The following is an 18,385-nucleotide window of genomic DNA, read 5'->3' as shown; positions in this document are numbered from 1 at the left end:
GGCAAAGAAACCAAGGGAGGTCAGTGGAATTTGTGGGATACTTGTCTCAAAGAATATTCCATGCTTTTAAGCACAGCTCGTTTTTAAGTAGTAACGTCCCGAGGCCGGCTTCCTTGGCTCAAAGTGCCAGGAGATGATTATTATAAATCATATTCATTATCTTAGTGCCTAAGGGCCAACTAACAGTGGGTCCTCATTTTGCTAGGCACAGTACAAACCGAGAAGAGTCGATGGCCCGTGCCCTGAAGAAGCTTCAATGTAAATAGACAAGGCAGACACAGAATGGGGGAAGGGGTAGAACTCACAAGCAGAGTGAACTCCGTAAAGGCAGAGGGACAGATCTGATCAACACAGGCCTATATCTTGAGTCTATCGGATTTAATATTACAACTAGGGCCAGTGTTTTCCGGAAATTGTCGCTAGGACTGCATTTTTCCCGAAATTACTCTTCGTTTCTGGAATCACCGTTAATAACTGGAATTGCTGATCGGGGTGGGTGGGGCATGCAGGGTCACAACCCCCCAGATTTCTCCCTGGAGACCCCCGACTCCTCCCCAGGGCACAGGCTGGCTGCAGTTGAGACTTGCTGACAATTTCTTCCCTCCTCATACAAGTCTGGGATCAGCAGTGGGACGCCAGGCTCTCTCATCATGCTGCAGAGAGGACGGCACTCACAGCTGCTCGCGGCCGTGTCCACAGCACCTCTCCCCTGCTCATCTCCCCTCACACAGCTGGTTCATGCCCCGTCTCTCCAGCGCACAGCTGGCTCTAGGCTCTCAATGCCCAGTGTCTGGGCCCCACCTCCCCCACACAGCTGGCTCCTGTCCCCTCCCCCCAAGGCACTTTCAGCCTTTAAAGGATTAGATATTGCTCACGTTTCTCAATTACTCTGTTTTCATTGCCTGCAAACTCTTGCCCGAATTATGACTGTTATCTGTATAGCTAAGCCAGCCCTTGAAAGCATGAATTCTTCACAGACTAGGATGCCGAGATGCGCCAGATGATACCAGGAAGGGCTGCGGGACGGGTTTCCTGTGCAATCTGGTATCACTACGGGGTGATGAATGCCAGATCTCAAGGTTAGTTATGGAGACCTCCACCTTTTGAAGCTTTACCCAACGCAGAAAGGGGTAGTGACGGATTTCCCCTCATTCAGGAGACTGAAGACGACAGACTTTTGGGGGATAAACAGCTGAGTTTGAGCTGACTGAGGGGGGTCTTTCTGGGCTACAAACTCACAGGACCTGATAACCACCAAGAGGTAACCCTTTAAGAAAGGTTTTAATACACTTTGGAACCGATCAGGGATTCCCATGAGGACCGCTGAGGGAATGAAGGTAAATATGCATTTGAATGCTCTTCTTGTTTTATGAGAACGGGAACAAGAAGAGCAGGGATATCACTGAATGCAGGATCTCAGCAGTACTAGATGTCAGGATAGCACCATATTGCAGCCCACTGGAAAACAACGCACAGTCAACCTGGGGAACTCCTTGCCAGAGGACGATGTGAAGGCCAAGATTATAATAGGGTTACAAAAAAAAAAAAAGCCACCATGAGAAATCTATCGAGGACAGGTCCGTGAATGGTTATTAGCCAGGATGGGCAGGGATGGTGTCCCTAACTTCTGTTTGTCATAAGCTGTGAATGGGTGACAGGAGATGAATCACTTCATGATTCTCTGTTCTGTTCATTCCCTCTGGGACACCTGGCACTGGTCACTGTCGGAAGACAGGACACTGGGCTAGATGCACCTTTGGTCTGTCCCAGTGTGGTCGTTCTTAAATACTAGGGAACCTAGTGAGTCCAGTGCAATGGGAGGGAGTAGGAAAATCCCTGGGTGTGGAGAACACTGGGAAATTAGAAACTATCATTCAGAAGCAACAGACTTTAAATAGTCTAGAAAAGCAGAATGTGAAAAATAACAATCGGGGTCATGTGACTTCAGGAATGAGGGACTCAAAAAACCAAGTCTGCAGAGAAGAGAGATTGTGGCTATTGCACACGGGGATGGGGGGAGCAACTCTCCAGGTCTCAAGGATTTTCACCAGCAACCTAGGCCATTTTCCCATGCACGGGTGCAATCCGGAGCAGTGAGGAGTTGCGTCATCTGTAATCCTGGGTGAGATTCAAGGTTTTGCAGCTGGAGCTCCCTTGTCTGGATTCCCCCAGCCAGCATTCAAGGATGCCCCGAGTGTCTGTGTGATCAGTAACCCTGGACCAGCAGCCCTGACTCCAGCAGCCTGCTTGTTACACCCCAAGCACATTCTGGTCTGGGTGGAAAAGGCTCAGGGTTTGAGAGAAGGCCAGGGGTAGGAAGCTTCTGTTGGTTATGCTGGAGCTAACCCCCCGTTTTACTTGTGCAAACAGGAGATATTGGACACTGTGCGGTACTGCCCCTGGGCTCTGTCTCCACAGTGTTCTGCAGCAGGGGAGGTCTCTGGTCGTGTGTGGGTCACTGGCATGCTGGGGTGATGCTGGAACAGGACAGAGCAGAGGTGCCATTGTGGGGGTGGCGTGAACCTCATCTCTTCATTTCCCCCTCCAAGAACCGAGGGGACGGGAACCCTTACCCAGCGAGGTCACATTCTCATAGGTCTCCTGCATGACGTCTCTGTAGAGGGCTCTCTGAGCGGGGTCCAGCAGAGCCCCCTCTTCCCTGGTGAAATACACACCCACCTCCTCGAAGGTCACCGGCCCCTGAAAGAGCAAGAGCCCCACACTCAGGACCTGCTGCCCCACTCACAGCCCCACTATTTGTGGGGGAGAGGAGCCAATCAAACGGAAACTCTGGGTGGATCGCAGAGTCCCACCCCCACCCCGCTCAGAGCACCCAGGAAACACCAGGGTGAGGGGGCGAAGAGAGAGCCCCTCCTCTCTCCCAGCAGATCCATCACACACCTACTAGCCACAGACTGATACAGGAGATGCTGCCCCAATCCGGGTGTAGGGAGAGATCTCTTGTAGGAAGCCCAACACCCTCCTCCTTGTCAGGAGCTGGATATGAGGCAGGGGAATCTCCCCTAATCCTGACTAGTGGCTGCCCCCTTCATATTTCAAGGCACCCGCTGGTTAGTTGGCTCAGGCTCCAGCATTAGGAGTCTGGGCCTTTTTCCCAGCCCCATGTAGCTGGGTTATTTTCTGTTCACCAAATTGGAGCATTTCCACCTCCCAACCTCATGGGTCTGTTCCTAGAATCTAGGCCACTTATTAAACGACTCCCAGCAGGTCTGCCACCCCCTGGCCTCCTCCCTTTCTCCACCCTGTGCATTTCCTGCCCCGTTCCAACCTCCAAACCAGACGGTGCAAACCCTCCCCTCTCCGGTGTATTTGCTGTCCCTCTCCCTCCTGCAGGAACAGATCAGAACCCCCCCAGTAATCCCTACCTCAGCTGGCTCCTCTGCGGCCATGTCGCTCCCCTGACCCATGGGAGGACGGGATGAACCGGAACGAAACGTGAGCGTCGTTCTGCAGCCTGGCTGGGCGAGAAGGGCCGTTGTGGAGGTTTAGGAACGGGCATTAGTTCATTTCACATCACGCCTCCCCCAGGCTCTTTCCCTGCAGAGCGAGATCCTAGATTCTGCCGTGCTGAGAAAATGCTCAGTCTCTTCATTACAGCAGAGACCTGGCCCCTCCTGCCAGGCTAGGCCCACAGACACACTTTTACCTCCTTTCTCCCTCCAGCATCCCATAACAAAGTCCCTGAACGCAATCCTAGAAAAAAGCAGAACCAAAGGAGTCCCATGACATTGACCCCACGGCAGCCACACCCCAGCAGGAGGGACATGGGGTCAGGAACTGGGTTTTCCTCTGACTGATCCTCATCTTGTCCACAGGAAAGTCATTCTCCCCACAGTGCAGTAATGCATCTGTCTGGGCAGATTAGAGAGCTGGAAATCTCTCTCGAAACTCTTTTATCCCACGGACCCTCTCAGTCTCTCCATCTCCTTTTCCCTGTGCCCTCTCCATGCCTGTCTGCTAGGAAACTCTCATTCCTGGGTCGTTTGCTCCCCCAGGGCTGGATTTGCTTCTGCAAATGGGAGGAGAAATGGGGTGGGGGGCTGTTTGTGTACAGTCATTTTATAGTCCCTCACTGCCTGCCTGGGATTTCCCCATTGCCTGCCGAGGACCCCCACCTGCCCTCCACCAGGATCTGCCAGGCCATTTGCCTGGGACCCCCTCTTCCTCCCAGCAGGACCCCCTGATGCTTTGCAGGAGGACCCCTCGCTCTGCGCCAGGGACCGCCCCACCACAGCTCTGGGCACTGGGCATGGCAATGGTCCCAGGAGCCAGCTGGGCAATCCTAGACAGAGCCCCTGGCACAGCACCAGGCAGCGTCTAACCCCCTGCCCCACTTCCCCAAGAGACCCCCCACCCCCACTGGTCTGCAGCCAACAGGCCCCCAGCGATACCCACCTCCAGGACCCAGAGCCTTAGGGCTGGGCACATCAGAACTATCCCCCCGAAACCCCAAACCCTCCAGAACCCACCAACCTGACTAGGGTCCCCCCTGCCCAGCCACCCAGAGGCCTCCCCCTACCACAATGCCCCTTCAGCTCCCGCTGCAATCTCCCCACACAGACATGCACCCCCCAGCAACAGTGTTCCCTCGCAGTGTCTGATAAGTGGATAGAAAGTTACCACCACCCCTTGCTGGCCAGTCACACAGGCAGAGGGAGCCTGGGGGGACGCTTCTTTAACAGGAGAAGGGAAGTCCTGGAGGGCCAAAATAAGTAAGAAATTTCCATACTCTGTCACTAGCAAATAATGGCCACCGTGCATCCACCCCAGAGTTCGCTACATCTTTTGCTGCGGGAAGCCACCCCTCACGGACACCCTTTGTCACGGGGTTTGGGATACTTCTGGACCCACGCTGCACTCAGAGGGACCTCCCCATCCCGTGCCGGCTAGAGAAAAGAAAAGGGTCCAGCCAAGTCTCCTGTCACCAGCAGGGAACCACCGATCCCCCAAACAGGGGGAGGCCTCTGGCTTTGATTTTGTATTGAATATATGGCTAGTCTCTTTTATCAGCAAACATTTTTAACAGAGAGAAAGGAGGGAACAAATGATTCTCAAAGGAGAGGGAAAGATGATCATTGTTGCGGGGGGTTAATTTCCCAACCAGGATGGAGAAGGACTCAGGGCGACAGGTTCCCCCCAAGGAAGGGGAAGTTGCTGGCATTTAGAGACATGGGGAACAGCCCCAAACCCAGGAGGATTTTTAATTGACATTTGATAATGACATAGTAAGAGGGAAACCTGAGATTTCAGATCAGTGTTCAGAAATGAAAGAGAAAGGGTGGAAATCTGAGGGATTTTGGATCCATTTATGCAAATGATAGAGAGGAAAGTGGAAAATGAGAGGGATTTTATCACAGGTGTTGATAGGAGGTAAAAGCTGAGTGTATTTCCCACCACTATTTGGTCAATGAATAGAGCGGAAATGGGCAACATTGGCAAACATTTTAGATCCATATTCAGGAATCTGAGAAAAGGTGTAAATCTGAGAGTTTCTTCGTAATTTATAATTACAGAGACAGGGAAAGCTCTCAGGGGCATATTCAATTAGAAGTAGACAACTAGAGTAAAAGTGGGGCAAACTTTTTTATGAATCTTTGAGACGTACAGAGAAAACGTGTCACAAACTACGCAACTGAGAACATGGGATAAACGCCAAGACGGGGCGGGATTTGATGTGGCTATTAAATAGCTAGCTGGAAAAGGGGGACCGTTTGTCATATAAAATCCAGCCTGTCCAATACATAAACAGAAAGTGATGGTCCCCCCCACTGCCCCCGTTCACCTGGGCAGCAGGGAGCCCTCTGAGGGGCTGATTGAAGAGGGCGGGGGGGGGGGGAGCTGGAGGGCTCCCTGGGGGAGGGGAGGGGGCGGCAGTGGGGGATGGGCAGGTGGGGGCAGTGGGGGATGGGCGGGGGCTGGGGGCTGGGGCAGCGGTGCTGCAGGTTGGGGGGCAGCAAGTGGGACTGGGAAGTCGGGATCGGGGGCAGCCCCAGGGGGGACACGGGCCCCTCCCTTCCCCGCCCCGGCAGAGACCCGGCGTCTCCTCCCACCCCCACGCCGGGGGCAGCCAGGTTGGGGGATGGCTCCGGGCTCCAACTTCCCCCGACACCGGGACAAATCGCTGCGGATCAAACTCGGGGGGGGGGAATCCCGCCCCCCCCCACGGGAGGAGAGTTTAGATGGACATGTGAGGAGGAGGGAGAGACGGGGGGGGGGGGATCAGGGGAGACGAGAGAGCGGATCGGGGGGGGGGGAGGGGGGAGTTTACAGCCACGTGGGAGCTACCGAGAGAGAAAAGGGGAGAACTGGGGGCATTTGTGCTGGGGGGGGGGGGGAGGGGCACAAACAGGGACAGGATCCAATTAACTCCGCCCCCGCCCCGAGAATTTCCTGGCTGCACAGAGACAGTTCAACCCCCCCCGCGGAACTCCGGCTTCTCCTCCCCACCCCCCAAGGGACCCCCCCGCCGGGCCCCAGTCTCTGCCCCCCCCAATCCCAGCCGTGCCGGGGGCAGAGAGTCACCTTCCTGCCCCCCCACCAGCGCTCCCCCCCCCGCGGGGTCTCCCACTCACCGGGGCGGGGGCGGGCAGAGCCCGGGGCTGGTTCCAGCTGGAGAAAGCCCCCCCCGGCTGGGCACGGGGGGGTCAATGACGGGCCCCCCCAGCACAGACCCCGGGGGGAGCCGCAGCTGCTCCTCCGAGAGACCCGACACGAGGCAGCGCCTGGGGGCGGGGCCTGGAGCAGACCGGGGGCGGGGCAGCGCCTGGGGGCGGGGCCTGGAGCAGACGGGGGCGGGGCAGCGCCTGGGGGCGGGGCCTGGAGCAGACCGGGGGCGGGGCAGCGCCTGGGGGCGGGGCCTGGAGCAGACCGGGGCGGGGCAGTTCCTGGGGGCGGGGCTCGGGCCCAGACCAGACGCTGCTGCTGCCGCCGTGGGACCCGGGAGCCCGGGCTGGGCAGCTGCGGCTCCCCCCTGGGGTCCCTGCTGGGGGGGCCCGTCATTAACCCCTCCGTGCCCGGCCGGGGGGGGCTTTCTCCAGCCGGGACCCGCCCCCTGGGCACCCCCGGGCTCTGCCCGCCCCCAGCCGGAGCCCCCCGATGAGCGGGAGACCCCGGTGGGGGGGGAGCGCTGGGGGGGGGCAGGAAAGTGACTCTCTGCCCCCGGCCCCGGGGAGAAGCCTCGGAGCCGCCTCAGCCCCAGCGGAGCCGCCGCAGGCTGGGGGAGAAGAACAGAAAGTGAAGAGAGAAGGGAAAAGAGCCCCCCCGTCCCCTCTCTGCCTCCCCCCTTCCACCCCACCATCCCGTCCGGGGGCATCCCGAGGCGGATGCAGAATATGCAGCTGTGTAGGGCACCCTGAACTCTGGGGCACCAAATTGCCCCACATTTCACGGGGCCCCTGGCAGCTGCCTGCTGCAGATGTGGCCCCCCCAGCTCCGGCAGCCAGCCCCATCCCCTGGCCAGCCCCCCGGCCCGTGGGCTGCACCCACTGCCTGGGGCAGGGCTGTCCCGAGGGGGGCGTGGGGCCCGAGACAACACCCTCCACCCTGCCTCGTCGTCCTCTGCCCCCGGCCCACCCCCATCCAACCTGTCCCCCGCCAAGCCTCTTCCCCCAGCCACGGACGCAGCCCGGAGGACGGGCAGGGGGCCTGCCCCGGCAGCAGGGGTCGGGCCGGACCCCGCAGTCACCAGCAATGGTGGGACGTGGAGCAACCCGGCCCCAGCCCACTCCCCTGTGCCCTCTGCCAGCCGCCTCCCTCCGCTTCCCGCGGCTGGGGAGTGCGGGGGCAGTCCTTCCCCCTCCCGCAAGGGACCCGGGCAAAAACTGGGGGTTGCTTGGAGCAGGGGTTGGACTAGATGAGCTCCTGAGGTCCCGTCCCACCCTGCGATTCTGTGACTGCAGCCTGAGTCCAGCACCAGGGAACCCATGGGCGCAGACCCAAAACCACCCAACCCACTTCCGGAAGCTTCTGGATGGGGAGTGCTTAATCTGCCTAGCAACAGTGACCCAGACCAGATCACTCCTACCTCCCACCAACTGGTCTCTTAAAGAGAGAGCTCCCGATTAGGCACACGGCTTACATGTTGCTAATTATGTATACGAAATATAGGGCTTAACTGCTAAAATCGGTACCCACAACAATCCTCTGTGAGAAGGTGCGTGGCTCTCCCCTGCTGAGTTCTCTGTCTTAGCAAATGAGTTCGTTACAGACGATTGACCCAAGGTTCTTCCTTTCCCTGTGACACCAATTCCACTTTTGTTAACTGTCTGAAAGCACGAGCTTCAGCCACCGCCACGTCTTTTTCACGTAACATAACAAACACAAATAGAATAAAATGAAACCCAAATGAAGTGGAAAGGCAGGTCTATGCAAACACATTGAGGGTATTAAGCTTTTATGTTTGGTTCTGCTTAGCGGCAACAAGAGAAACCTGTTGAAATTGGTTAGTTTTAACATTTTGCTGCAAAACCAGACATACTATATCCTGTCATATTTTGGACATTTTGGCTCTAACATACTTCTAGCTATATTTTAGTATTTAAGAAAGGTGCAAACAAGTTTGTAACCCCCCCCAAAAGAAACTGGCATTTTCTTAGTATCAGCTTTTGATTAATGTCGATGTTTCTCCTTACAGTTTTTCTTTGAATAAACCCCCCCGGCCCCGGTGATTAGTAAAAGAGAACCCTTTTTATTTGCAATTGCATTATGTCTTGAGGCAGAGAAAGCGTTTCTGGAAGAGAAACCTACCTCCACTCATCGCTCTTTGAAAAACTGGAGCCGAGAGGAGTGGGTCTGTGGACTGGCACTGTGATGGGAATCATTGGTGGGGGAGGGGGATTTCTAACCCGGTTAAAAATTGGAGACCCCAACACTTCTGCATTCCAGGCACACTTGTTGGGGTCCACGGCTGCACCGGAGAAAGGGGCTGATCCGTGGTGGGCATGCTGCTTCATACCTCACTCAGGGTCGGAACTGGTCTGTGCAAGCGAAAAGGACAGAGAGGCCTCAGATGGCAATAATCCCGTGCAGATAAACCAGGCTTGTCCACCCTCTATCCTGGCACAGCAGGGAAGGTTAGATTTGGAAAACGGTCAGATTCATAAACAAAGCCCTCTTCATGCTGACAAACCCAAACAAAGCTGGGACACGCCCAGAGGGGGAACGGCCCTCTCGGCGTCCATGTCGGATGCTCCTTGAGAACGGCTGGCTACCGCAAATGTCCCCTTTTGCTGCCTCCAGGCCGGTCCCCTTGGCTTCAAAGTGCTGACCTAGAGGACGGGCCACCACGGGGGCAGCACCACAAAACCCCACGTCGGAGCAGGAACTCCGGGGCCACAGGCTTAATCCTCCAGTCCCAGCGCAAAATCTTCAGCCGGGCCCTTGTCGCGCCCCTCCTGCCTCTGCCTGAGTGGCGAGGGAGACCCCACGAGACGCGCAGGCTCCACCTTCCTTCCCACCCGCTGCCATGTAGACGGTGCCCAGCTCTTTGCCTGTGGCAGCCCCTGCCAGGGAAGCCTGGCCACGCGGCCCGAGCCTGAGCGGCAGCCACGGTCCCTCCTCCCGCGGCTGGCCGAGCGCGGCGCAATGGGGGCCAAGGCCAGGCTGAGCGGGAAGGCCCCTGCCGGCCAGACCGAGCTGAGCGATATCCTGCGAGCCTCGCTCGCCTGTCCCCACAGCAGCTGCCTGCCTCTCTGGGCAGGAGAAGGGGACAAAGAAGCACCCACGCCTCAGGCCGGGGGATGAGGCACTCCCCTCCCATGGCAGCGCCCTTCGACTTCAGCCCCGCCTGCGAGGAGTGCTGGGGACCTTCCGAGCAGGATTCGGCCTCAGCAGGTCCCTGACCCCAGGGGCCAGGCTCCGGTCTCTCTGCAGGCCCCTGCCAGGCTTGAAGATCCAGGAGAAAAACAAGGGGGCCGGTTGCTGGCAGAGAATGGGGTCCGTCCCTCCACCGCGGACGTCCCGGCCCAGCGTGTTACGGCTGCAGAACTGGGCGCAGATCCGGTACCGCAGAGAAACAGGCCGCGGCAGATGCAGACAAGCTCCCCTTCAACAGCGCAGATGGGGGGACGGAGGCTGGAGCAGGCCAGGAGCGGATTGACCCTGAAACAAACCACGTAGTGCCACGGGGCCCCCCAGGGACGGGGGACCCCAAACTTCAGGCCAAATCTCATCTCCCAGCCTGCCCCCGAGTCCAGGCCAGCAGTGCAACGGGGCTCAGGCAGGCAGGCTGCCGCATGCCATGGCCGGTGGCCCCAGGCCAACCCCAGAAGCAGCCATCTGCTGGCACGTCTCTGCTCACCCCGGCCGGGGTGGGAGGGGAGGCAGCTCTGAGGGCTGCCCCCACCCCAGGGAGGGCACGGAGGCCTCTGCTCCCCTCCCCCCAGTGGGTGTGCAGGGATGTCCAAGCCACGCGAAGGTGCCCTCTCTGCCTCCATACTGCTCCCAGAAGTGGCCAGCATGTCCCGGCATCCCCTGGGGGGGCGGTGTCTCCCAGCACGGCCCCTGCCATGAGTACCAACTCCGCATCTCCCATTGGCCAGAGGAGATGTGCGAGCTGTGGCCAATGGGAGCTGTGGAGGAAGCGCATGGAGACCCCCCCCTTGGCCCCACCCACCTAGGGGCTGCTGCCAGAGGGTTGTGTGAGCCGGTCGCTTTGGGAGCTGCACTGCCCGGGGTAAGCGCCACCCCTCCTGCACCCTAACCCTCTCCCCCAGAGCAGAGCCCACACCCTGCACCCACATTTCCTCCCATAGCCCACACCCCTCAGCCCCTCCCACACCCCAGTCCTCTGCCCCAGCCTAGAACCTGCACCCCACACCCAAACTGCCTCCCATAGCTTTGCTTGTCTTCCTTTCACCCAGAACCGTCCTTCTTCTCCTGGGCTGCAAGTAGCCATCCCTGGGAAGCCAAGCGGCAGGCACAGGATTCTACCTCCAAGCAGCCAACCGCACCTCCCCAGGCTTTGGCAGAACGAACGGTGGAGGTCTACTAACCCCACTTCGCCGCACTGAGGTGCTTAGCTTCTGCCCTGCCTTCCTCAGCGTGACTTTCCTCTTTTGCCCCATGCCTGCCTCACTTCCTCCTTTGGCAAGTCACGCAAAGAGGCCATCAGGAAGAGCTGGCCTCCATAGGCCAACCTCCAAGGGGAGAGGAGGCCAAGCCACAAGGCTCCACAAGGTGACCGGCCTAGATCCTCTAGCTTTCCCCTGCTGATGCCAAAGGGCTTTCTCAGCTCATTTCACCACCCTCTGTTCTTGAGGGGTTGGGGTTCTCCCAAGGATAGGCCAGTGGCAGAAGTAGGAGCACCTTGCTGGACAGCTAGGAAAAATAAGCCCTCATGTTTCTGCCTGGTTTCAAACCAGGGACCTTTTGTGGGTTAGGCAAACGTGATAACCACTACACTACAGAAACTCTGTCCCAGGGCTCTGCCCCTCCCTTCAAATTCCATCCACTTGGCTGGCCCTCGCCCTGGCACACACCGATGGGCGAACGTGGAGAAAGTGGTGGCAGCCCTTCCATAGGTCAGCCGATGGAGCAAAGGACTGGAGCCGGTGCTCAGGAAGTCATCCTTACTTCACCCTTGTGACTCCAGCTTGAAGGAGGGCTTCTTTTTCTTCCCCTTGCTGAGAAAGAGGAAGAGAAGAAAGAAAGCTCAGGCGGGCCAACTCGGTGCACAAGCCCCCGCTGTCTTTTCCCGCTGGGGAGCCCAAAATGAGGGATCCCGTGGTGGGTAGAGGTACTACTGCACTCCAAGGAAACAGCCCACCCCTGCACACAAAGGGACCAAAGAGCACGCCAAAGCCTGGGATTGAACCAGGGACCTCTAGATCGTCAGTCTAACGCTCGCCTGAATGAGCTACTTTGGCACCTACAGGGCACCTTTTTTGGCCTGCTGCTTCTCTGTCCAGGCTGTTTTTGTCAGCCATGGCACACAAAACGGACGTCCTACTGAGCAGCCCACAAAGGCAAGATGAATTTTTGCCTGCCTTGCTTAGCTTGACGTGCTTCCTCACCCCATTCCCGCCTTAGTTCCTGGGTTACCTGGTGGCTGAAGGCGACTGGGGCCCAGCGGCACGGGGAGGAAGTTCGGCAGCTAGACCCCGGCAGCAAGAGTCCTGCCGCCACTTGCCGCCCCACCCTGTTCTCCCAGCTTCACCTACTGGCTGCCAGGGACTTGGGCCCACTAGCGTAGCGGAAGGAGATAGACAGATCCACCCTTGCCTTGATGCTCAGGCTCATTAAAACATATCTTTAATTGGCGATGGTTAATGAGAGACTGACGTCACTTGCTATTTTATCACTTGAAAATGAGATTGGCCAGTCCTTGGATCTCTCTAAAGCTACGTTTCAGTTCACGAGGGCAAAGGCGAGGAAAAAGACCTTTGAACTCAAGCACTAGGATTAACATTCAAACCCTGGGTCTTACAGTAACTATTTAATGCTGGTCCACCCTGTGTTGGTGACAGTTCAATTTCTAGATGTTAGTACGTTTCAGTTACTGTGAAAATTAAAAAAGTTTCTATGGGCTTAGAGGAAATGTTTGGTTTTTTTTTAATTTGCTATAAATCGCACGAATAAATACAGATTTACAGATCCTAGCCTGCAAATTTATCATCTTATATGATACAGAAAATCATGCATCCAAATTGTGCATGAAAACCATGAAATGAGCTACAAATGCAATAAAAAATAAGCTATTCAAAGTCTAAGATGGGGGGGGCAGCGAAGAAGCGTCTTGCCTGGGGTGCCATTTGGTCTAGAGGAGGCCCTGTCAGGGAGAGCAGGCGTTAGTTTCCCATGTCTATTTTCAGGCTGTAATCTGTGGGCGCCCTGCTCTGTGGGAGGGATCCCAGGAGCCCAGACTCAGGGCTGGAGCAGGCCCCTGAGTTAGGGGGTGGCTGCGTGGTTTATAGTGCTCTGATGTCTGAGACCATCTGTCCCTCCCAAAGCCTCAGATCTGCGTCCCCAGAAGGCTCCTGCACCGCCTCCGCTCCTTTCACATTCTCGAGAAAGGAGCAGCATCGAGGGTTAGGGATGAGCCATAGGGCACTAGGTGGGTGGCAGAGGCTTCAGGAGCCCAGACTCTTTGCCTATCTGGGGCGTTTTGGCTGACAGCTCAGGGACACATTGTGAGGCAGAAGCCCAGGCATCTACATGAAAGGAGCATGAGGATGTAAGAACGGCCATACTGGTTCAGACCAAAGGTCTTGTGACGGGTTGAGTCACAGAGACCCCCTTTGGACTGGCACCTGATGTGCTGGGACTGCCTCTGAGCCTGTTTTCAGTGCCAGCTTGGGACTTCAGTACCCTGCCTTGTTGAGCCAGACACGCTCGCCTGCTACAAACACAATCCCAGGTCTGAACCACGTCCCCCAAAAGCTGCAGGCTTAACTGAAAACCGCTTAAAAAGTGCTCCTGTCTCCAACACCCAGATACCCAGTACCCAATGGGGTCCAAACCCCAAGTAAATCCCTTTTACCCTTCATAAAGCTTAGACAGGGTAAACTCATAAATTGTTCACCCTCTATAACATTGATAGAGAGATATTCACAGCTGTTTGCTCCCCCAGGAATTAATTACTTGCTCTGGGTTAATTAATAAGTAAAAAGTGATTTTATTAAATAGAAAAAGTAGGATTTAAATGGTTCCAAGTAATAACAGACAGAACAAAGTAAGTTACCAAGCAAAATAAAACAAAAACATGCAAGTCTAAGCCTAATACAGTAGGAAACTCAATACAGATAAAATCTCACCCTCAGAGATGTTCCAATAAACTTCTTTCACAGACTTGACTTATCTCTAGTCTGGGCCCGATCTTTTCCCCTGGTACAGTCCTTGTTCCAGCTGACGTGGTAGCTAGGGGATTTCTCACGACTGAAGTCGCCTTTGTTCTGTTCCACCCCCTTATATAGCTTTGGCACAAAGCAGGAATCTTTTGTGTCTTTCCTTGGGAAAAGCCCCAGGTTTAAGATGGAGTCCCGTACCAGGTGACATGGTCACCTGTCCTGTGAGACCCCAAGCCTTCATTCTTCCCGGCCTGACTCACAGGAAGGCTTCCAAGTAGACAGAGCCATCTACAGTCAATTGTCCTGGTTGATGGGAGCCATCAAGATTCCAGACCACCATTAAAGGCCCACACTTTGCATAATTACAACAGGACCTCAGAGTTATATTTCGTATTTCTAGTTTCAGATACAAGAATGGTACATTCATACAAATAGGATGACCACACACAGTAGATTATAAGCTTTGTAACGATACCTTACAAGAGACCTTTTGCATGAAGCATCTTCCAGTTACATTATATTCACACTCATTAGCATATTTTCAACAAATCACATGGAGTTCAAGGGGTTTGTGAACGGGTTTCACTGCGGCACCTGGGAGCCATTGAGTTTCAAGTTCAGGCTTTGGTATGAGTTCCTCCAGGTTTCTCGTAAGCACACAGGGACCTTAGTGGGTGCTCTCGATTCAGGAATGGCCCAGATACGATAAAGTGATGGGGATTGCATTTGCCTTTTTTTTTTTTTTTGTATTTCCAGTGACATTTCTGTTTGTGATTTTGTTTTGCTTTGTATAACTGTGTTTTCTCCTGGATCCAATATTTAAAGAAAAAAATAAAAAGGCCTCAGGGCACTGCATGGAGGTGCAGGTTGGGGCTAGGACTGGAAAGAGAGTGAGAGTAGCAGGTTTTCTGTATTGTTTCTGCTCTCTTTTTCTTGACTAGTTTCTCTTCTGCAGCAGACTGGCCTGATTTGCATGTGAGCCTGGCTAGCTCAGTTGGTAGAGCATCAGACTTTTAATACGAGGGTCCATGGTTCAAGTCCCTGGTCAGGCAGAAAGGGACCCTCTCCCCTTGTGCTATCCCCACAAGAACTTCAGAAGGCATTTTTTGATGACCCTCCTTGACTTTTCTTTTTCAGGACTTGGCCTTTCCTAGGAAGGGCCCTTTACTCCCTGGGACTGAAGGAGCAACTTCCTCACATGCCCCCTGGACTCGCAGTCTGGAGAAAGAAAGGCCTCTGGGCCTGCAGCGAAGCGCTCTGTGCTGACTTGTTGAGCAAATGCAGGGCTGGCCAGAGTGGCATGTTCCCACAGGGTCCTCCCTGCCAGAAAAAATTGTCCCCATAGAGTGCTCCCTCCTGGAAGTCAACAGAGTTTGAGGGGTCACCTGCCAGTCCCATGGTGTAAGGGCCAGCGCTCCTGCAATATAAGTTCAAGTCTCAGTGGGACTTTGGGGTCCTTTGGTTGCCAGCTGACCCTCTTATGATTTCTAAAGCTTCACCTTGCTCTCTCTCAAATGACATGGGAGCCTGTCTTTTGCCCATTAGCTGTTGTGACTTGAGCGCAAGAGGGGACGTTTGATCCAGAAGGCTGGCCGTGCCTGGAGTCCTGTAGGTAGGGATGCGAGCTGCATTTCCTCTCAGTCCAGAAGCTGGGCAGAAGTCAGGCCTAGGAGGCAGCCCTATTGGTTGACCTACTGGCCCAAAGTCACTTGGGCGGCGTTGGTGTTCCCCAGGAATGCTGAAGGGAGGGAGAGTTAATACTCCTCCCTGTCGGTCAGGGCGGAAGAGGAGGGCTGCAAGAGGGGCAGGCTGATGAGCCGGGCCTTCTCGCATTCGGTCAGGGATGAGGTGGGGAACGCGAACTGGGAGAAGCAGTTGCTGGCCTGTGAGGAACGGCTTGGCTGGTGGCGTACGTGGACCCTGTCATTAGCCTACAGGGTTGTCATACTCAAGGCCTATCTTTTGGCAGCAGGGAATTTCCTCAGCCATGTGTTTCCCCCTGCTCCACGAGCGCGGCTGAGACCGAACACGGTGGCCTTCCACTTCCTGTGGGGCAATAGGATGTCCCTACCTAGTCAGGAGAAGCGTGGCTTTTCTGACGTATTAGAAGAGGGGGTGGGCCTGGCGGGCTTTGAAGCCTTTTACAGCTCTCCTTTTTTGGTTTTCAATTTTCAGCGGCCTGCTGAGCTGGAGGGCAGGTCAGGACCCAGGGGAATGGCGGGGTAACCACAAAGAACGCAACTGACTCTTGGGATATGGCTGTATTTTTTTTTTGCCCCACTGGGTGCAGCACCGGATATGGGATCGACGATGGTGGTGGAAGGGGGAGGAGATTAGGAAGACCCCCCCCCCCCCCAGTGTTCATCCACTCCCACCTTACGTCCTACAGGATTTTCAGTGGGTGGCCAGGTGGAAGGTGCTTGCAGGATGGCTTCAGCCGCAACAGTGGCCGCCCTCAGAGCAGCGGCAGCCACGGCAGCGAGGCCGCCCCCTTCAGCTCAGTCCGAATGGAGGTCAATGTACCACTGGGTGAGACAGGCCAATTTCAGGGAGCTTCCTCTGAAGGTGAGCAACCGTCCCCAGCACTTACTGCCAGGAGCTTTAAAGTATTTGCAAATGTGCACGGCCGGCATGTGCAAAGGAAAGGCTGCCCAGGGGCGCTGTGTGCCAGGCTCTGGCCCCGCTTGAGACAATGGACCACCTTCAGCCACCAGGTAACCCAGGAACTAAGGCAGGAATGGGGGGAGGAAGCAAGTCAAGCTGAGCAAGGCAGGCAAAAATTCATCTTGCCTTCGTGGGCCGCTCTCAATGATGCCCTTTTTGTGTGCCATGGCTGACAAAAATGTCCCAGACAGAGAAGCAGCAGGCCAAAAAAGCATCCTTCAGGTGCTGAAGTAGCTCAGTTGGGAGAGTGTTAGACTGAAGATCTAGAAGTCCATGGTTCAATCCCAGGCTTTGGCATGCTGTCTGTGTGCAGGGGGTGGCTGCTTTCTGCAAGCACAGCGGTACTTTTACCAGCCATGAGTCCCTCATTTCGAGCTCCCAGGCAGGAAAAGACAGCGTGGACTTGTGCACCGAGTTGGCCCACTTGAGCTTTCTTTCTTCTCTTGCTCTTTCTCAGCAAGGAGAAGAAAAAGAAGCCCTCCTTCAAACTGGAGTCAGAAGAGTGACGTAAGGATGACTTCCTGAGTGCCAGCTACAGTCCTTTGCTCTACCAGCTGACCTATCGAAAGGCTGCCACCACTGTCTCCAGGTTCACCCATTGGTGTGTTCAGAATGGAGAGGGGTAACTAGTGGTGGTCCCCAAGGGTCACGCCTAGGACCAATCCTATTCAACTTATTCATAAATGATCTGGAGAAAGGGGTAAACAGTGAGGAGGCAAAGTGTGCAGATGCTACTAAACTGCTCAAGATAGTTAAGACCAACGCAGGCTGTGAAGAACTTCAAAGAGATCTCACAAAACGAAGTGATTGGGCAACAAAATGGCAAATGAAATTTAATGTGGATAAATGTAAAGTAATGCACATTGGGAAAAATAATCCCAATTACACATACAATATGATGGGGGCTAATTTAGCTACAACTAATCAGGAGAAAGATCTTGTCATCATCTTGGATAGTTCTCTGAAGACGTCCAGGCAGTGAGCAGCGGCAGTCAAAAAAGCAAACGGGATGTTAGGAATCATTAAGAAAGGGATATAGAATAAGATGGAGAATAGCTAATTGCCCTTATATAAATCCATGGTACGCCCACATCTTGAATCCTGCGTACAGATGTGATCTCCTCATTTTAAAAAAGATAGACTGGCATTAGAAAAGATTCAGAGAAGGGCAACTAAAATGATGAGGGGTTTGGAACGGGTCCCATATGAGGAGAGATTAAAGAGGCTAGGACTTTCCAGCTTGGAAAAGAGGAGACTAAGGGGGGATATGATAGAGGTCTATAAACTCATGAGTGGTGTGGAGAAAGTGAATAAGGAAAAGTTATTTACTTGTTCCCATAACAGAAGAACTAGGGGCCACCAATTGAAATTCATGGTCAGCAGGTTTAAAATAAATAAAAGGAAGTTCTTCTTCACACAGCGCACAGTCAACCTGTGGAACTCCTTGCCTGAGGAGGTTGTGAAGGCTAGGACTATAACAGGGTTTAAACTAGATAAATTCATGGAGGTTAAGTCCATTAACGGCTATTAGCCAGGATGGGGAAGGAATGGTGTCCCTAGGCTCTGTCTATCAGAGGGTGGAGATGGATGGCAGGAGAGAGATCACTAGATCATTACCTGTTAGGGTCACTCCCTCTGGGGCACCTGGCATTGGCCACTGTCGGTAGACAGGATACTGGGCTGGATGGACCTTTGGTCTGACCCAGTCTGGCCGTTCTTATGAAGAGAGGGGCAGAGCACTGTGTCAGAGTCTCTGTAGTGCAGTGGTTATCACGTTTGCCCAACATGCAAAAGGCCCCTGTTTCGAAACATGACGGGTTACTTTTCCTAGCTGTCCAGCAAGGCGCTCCTACTTCTGCCACTGGCCTGTCCCTGCGATAACCCCAACCCCTGCCGGACAGAGGGTGGTGAAATGA

The 18,385-nt window shown here is 54.9% G+C and overlaps 2 protein-coding genes, 1 long non-coding RNA gene and 4 other non-coding genes across 17 annotated transcripts in view; 3 read left to right on the top strand and 4 right to left on the bottom strand.

Annotated features, from left to right (window-relative positions):
- The window catches only part of LOC102943236 (zinc finger protein 883), a 2,438,435-nt gene that overhangs the window by 389,564 nt on the left and 2,030,486 nt on the right, over positions 1-18,385 (bottom strand). The gene's annotated exons all lie outside the window — the stretch shown is intronic.
- Positions 1-18,385, top strand: part of LOC119564595 (zinc finger protein 883) — a 1,467,279-nt gene that overhangs the window by 300,608 nt on the left and 1,148,286 nt on the right. The window lies entirely within an intron of this gene.
- On the bottom strand, positions 2,335-6,735 carry LOC122463966. The gene is made up of 3 exons (XR_006287769.1): positions 6,594-6,735; positions 3,387-3,475; positions 2,335-2,700 (listed from the first exon to the last, which is right to left on the bottom strand). It is a non-coding gene; the product is annotated as an uncharacterized LOC122463966 (long non-coding RNA).
- Positions 11,358-11,430, bottom strand: TRNAV-AAC. The gene has a single exon. It is a non-coding gene; the product is annotated as a tRNA-Val (tRNA).
- On the bottom strand, positions 11,813-11,885 carry TRNAV-GAC. Its single transcript has one exon. It is a non-coding gene; the product is annotated as a tRNA-Val (tRNA).
- On the top strand, positions 14,785-14,857 carry TRNAK-UUU. Its single transcript has one exon. It is a non-coding gene; the product is annotated as a tRNA-Lys (tRNA).
- On the top strand, positions 16,694-16,766 carry TRNAF-GAA. The gene has a single exon. It is a non-coding gene; the product is annotated as a tRNA-Phe (tRNA).

The sequence above is a fragment of the Chelonia mydas genome, chromosome 28, assembly GCF_015237465.2.
Source record: "Chelonia mydas isolate rCheMyd1 chromosome 28, rCheMyd1.pri.v2, whole genome shotgun sequence".
Taxonomy (NCBI): Eukaryota; Metazoa; Chordata; order Testudines; family Cheloniidae; genus Chelonia; species Chelonia mydas.
The sequence above is the reverse complement of the archived record's forward strand: the minus strand, read 5'-3'. Positions and strand labels throughout refer to the sequence as shown.